Raw genomic sequence first — 4,395 nt, 5'->3', positions numbered from 1 at the left:
CCCAGCCCTCTGACCCTCCTCCCAACTAGACCCCACCCTGAGACAGGACCCGGCCGCTGTCCTGGCTGGCCAACAACCCCGTGCCCGCTCAGCCCTGGGCCGGGGACAGGAGGGGCCCTCAGGGACTGAGGCCTTGCAGACGCCACGGCCAACTCCTTGCTGTATGTGCTTTTGGCTTTCAATAAAAGTTTCCGCTTCCCCTGCAGTCGGTGGGGTGAGTCTCCTTGAAGCACCCTCCGTTGGGGTCTGGGTGCTTCTCTCCTTCCCTGGCTGTTCTGGGACACCTGGCAGCTGTTGCTACAACCGGACAGGAAGACAGTTCAGTCCATGCCCGAAACACATCAGCTACTTTGAGGACCCCAAGAATGAGCAGGAGGGGCTGTAACAGCCCTCTTGGCTTTCCTTCCCCTTGGCTGTCCCTTTGCCCCCCACCCCCCACCGACCCCGACCCCCCAACATCTCAGCACATGGGGAAGGCCAGGACCCAGGAGCCACAAATCCCAAACCATCAGACTTCACACTGCCAGGATTGCCTTGTGCATAATTCCAGTTGGCAGCGGTCTCCTCTCTGTTCTCAGTGTTCAGTTGCCCCCCCTTCCCCCTTTCTTTCTGTTTTCCCAGCTTGTGACTTGCTCAGGTCCAGAAGGCTGGATGTGTGTATCCCAGGTCCCAGGTCAGAGGTGAACGGGTAGGAAAACCCCCCTGAGAAACCCTTTCTGCCCCGCCCTCCTGAGAGCTCATGGCTGGGTACTCACTACCCATGGAGCCCTGCTTGAGGCTTTGGGACTTGATCTCATTTCACCCTCAGGGCAGCCCCATGCGGTAGGTCCCCGGATGGTCCCTACTTCACAGAGGGGGATACCAAGGCCCCGAGAAATGCAGTGACTTGCCCAACATCACAGAGCTGGAAAGTGGCAGAGCTGGGGTTTGAACCTGAGAGCTTAGCTCCAGGGCCCCAACCACTGACAGCACTGCTGCTACTCCTAAGTTGCAGGGGGTTGCCTCAGGCTGTATTTGGCTCCAAAGTATACAGTCCCTAGGGGAAAGAGAGCACAGAGAACCATGCACCAGCTCTCACACGCTTCTACGGGTAGAGAGACACCTCATTTCTGCTCACATTTCATTGGCCAAAGCAAGTCGGATGATCCTGCCTGGCCTCAAAGGGGAGGAAAGTGTAATCCTTTCCTGCACCCAGGTAGGAAGGAAAACCAGAAATACTGGTGAGCACAAGTAATGCTTTCTACACCCTCCATGTCTCCCTGGGTAGGTGGAGACTGGAGATGTAGCTGAGGGGCAGTGTGGCTCCCGCTGCCAAGGAGAGCTTGCACAGTACCGGACAACTTGTACCCTTACATTGAAGCCAGGGTGGTACAGATCCAGCAGCCAGAAAATGGGCATGCCTGGGTTTCTAGAAATAAAATGAACATGCCTTTAGTTTCTAGAAATAAAACCCAATGTCTGTGCATTCAGTGCAATCTAGACTCCAGCCATGCTCTCATCCACTCAGAGAGCTGCTCTCTCAATCCCATCCCAAGGCCTCGGGGACCCTTATCTGCTGGACAGCAAGGAAAATAGTCCATCTCTTCATAGGAAAGCAACCACACAGTAATCTACAGAGAACTTTTCCTGCCGAAACGACAGCTTTGTATATCGTGAATCTCAACCTTGGCATCAGGAGGTCATTAAAAAAGCAAGAATTTTGCAGTCAGGAGATGAGGTTCAAATCACAACTCCATCACTTAGTGGCTGTGTGACTTTGGCAAGGCCCTTAGCCTTTCTGAATCTCAGTTTCCCATCTGTAAACTGGATAACTGTAAACTGGATAACAATAATATCTACTTTACCACACAAGCGTGAGAATAAAATGAGATTCTCACACACACACACACATGCACACAAGGTGCTTAGCACAGCGAAGGTACACAATAAGTGCTCAATATGTGCTAGCTGTGGTTGATAAGTGTCAGCTAATTCCTAAAGTGTGAGTCTTGGGAGGCTTTGCCCCTGACAACCCAAGGACAAGTAGAGCACTTGGCATGTGTCTTGGCCAGGAGAGTGCCCAGCGGACCCTTCCAGAGCAGAGAGAGGGGCAGTTCCCAGGCTTTCCCGCCACTATGTTTAGAGCTACAGGGCACATTTCTAGCAATTATAGGAGAGTTATTTGATCCCAGTTCCTAGCCTTGTAAGGTTCAGAACTATTGAAGTCCTTTTTCCAAAATTAAGACAGGTTTTTCCTCCCCATGATTTTTAAAAACAGACTTTTTCATGTCTTGCTTGTTTTCTTTCATTTCAACATAAGGGAGCTCAAATCTTGGGTTGTCTGGTTCAATACTGGATACCTGGTGACGTCGTTCATTCATTCATTCATTCACTCTTGATGCCTATCAGTGTTTGAGGCATGGAGAACTCCATAATTGAAAACAGAGCAGGGTTCCTGCCCAATGAAGCTTTGAGTTAGAACGAGACAGACAATAAATAAATAAATGAATAAAGGGGCAATTTTGAGTTTGTCTTCAAGGCCACAAAGGGAAGAAACAGGGAGATATATCAGGAGGCAAGTGGGTGGAGGTACAATTGGGTGCTCAAGGAAGGCCCCTCTTGAGACCCCTCTGGGAGCCTTCACAGTCACCCCCTTTCCCCTCTGGACACCCAGGCTCTCTAGTAAGATCCACACTGTTTCCCTTGTGGGGAGGGGCAAGAGGAAGAGGGTGGGGCTTCCTGAACTGCCTGCCCTGGGAAGGGTGAGAGGGGAGGATGTCTCGCCTTACGGGGTGGTTCCTGTGGATGGAGCCCAGGACCCGATTCCTCGGCTATTGGGACCTTGTTATTTACAGACCCGTCGCCTGCAAATACTCAGGAATTCACCCGTTTGTCTCTATCTCTACCCCTCCGCATCATTTCTCCCCAGACAACCGCTCAGTCTCCTTACTGACTTCTTCTCTTCCACTCTTGTCCCTACTATGTATTCCCCACTCAGTGGCCTCAGGGTTGGGTTTTTAAAAATGCAAATCCAATCCCTTCCTTCCCCTGTGTCAAGCCCTTCCACGGCTTCTCGTGGCACCCAGAATGAGCCACTGCCCACAGTGCCCACAAGTCTCTGCGGGCCGGCGGCCCCTTCCCCCAGGCCCCCACCTTTCTGGCCCCAGGTCCCCACCCCCACCCCCACCCCATCCTCTGCGGAGGTGAGTGGAGAAGCCCTCCACAGGACCTTCCTCTTCTCTCTGGAGGACCCGAGGCCCCACTCCATTCAAACACCTCCTTCAACCTGCTTAATTTATTCTGCTATTCAACTTTTTTTTTAAACGAGAAATTCTTTATTATAGTATTAATTCAAGCAAAAAAAGAAAGAAAAAAAGGCAGTATTAGAATTGTCCCCAAAACCCTGAAAATACATTTCACTTTGCTATTTAAATGATGTATCAAAAACAAAAACAAAAAAATGACTATGAAGAATTCTTATTAAATCATGAATAGATTCTTCTCATGTTGCAGAACAGTTTCCTTAAGGGCAGAATCTTCTGCCCACTTGGTTTTACTCCCCCAAATGAGGTCCTGGAACACATGTTGAATACCTGTCGTAACCTGTATCTCCAGCTGTAGGTTTTGTCGTATGGCCTTTATCTTGTCTGAATTTTCCGCACTGTCCAAATCACCTGTTTGTTCTTTTCAGTCTGTGTTTCTAAAAGTTTACTTTCTGAAGCTTGTTTTCACTGCAATCTCTTCTTTCTAACATCAAACAGTTATTCCTCTAAATCCCAAGATTTCTGTTGTGATTTCATTATTAACTTATTTAACTTTAATACATGTTTCATGTTGTCCATGAGCAAACTAGTTTTGGTGTCAGTTTTCTCTAGGTTTCTTTTAAGTGCAGATGAAAGCTGCATCCTTTCTAATGCAAGACTTTTCATTTCAAAAGCAATTTTTGACTCTTCAATTTCATTTTCCAGGTCTTCAATTTTAGCCTCAATTTGCTCTGGAGTTTTTTCTTCATTTGCATCAACCATTGATTTATATTCCAAAAGTTGTTGTTTTGTTTGGGCTCTCAGTCTGAGCAGCAGGGTCTTGCGGTCCTCGCTGCGCGCCGCCTCGGCGCCGGCGACCTGCAGCTGCCCGCCTTTCCCTCCTTCCACGCCCGAGTCCGCCGGCTCGGCGACGGCTCCCCCTTCCGGCTGCTTCTCCATTGCCGGCTGGCGCCGAGAGCCGCCACGTGCGAGGGGAGAAGAGCAAGCGGACGGGCCGCGGTGCGCCGCGCCTCAGAAGAGATTCCCTGCTCTTCAACTTGTAGAGGGTTTCTGAAACTAGTTTTCCTTTGAAGTTATGGGCTATGAGTCACTAATTGCTCTTTCCATCAGCTGTGAAGTCTCAAAAATCACAGGACATGCCCAGGAATTCTTG

The 4,395-nt window shown here is 49.7% G+C and overlaps 1 pseudogene; it reads right to left on the bottom strand.

Moving 5' to 3' along the window:
- Positions 1-3,459: 3,459 nt before the first annotated feature.
- LOC143683684 (centromere protein H pseudogene) lies at positions 3,460-4,181 on the bottom strand (annotated as a pseudogene).
- Between the last annotated feature and the right edge of the window lie 214 nt (positions 4,182-4,395).

Source organism: Tamandua tetradactyla, chromosome 1, assembly GCF_023851605.1.
Source record: "Tamandua tetradactyla isolate mTamTet1 chromosome 1, mTamTet1.pri, whole genome shotgun sequence".
Lineage (NCBI taxonomy): Eukaryota > Metazoa > Chordata > Mammalia > Pilosa > Myrmecophagidae > Tamandua > Tamandua tetradactyla.
Note: the sequence above shows the minus strand (reverse complement) of the source record. Positions and strands in the feature narration are given on the sequence as shown.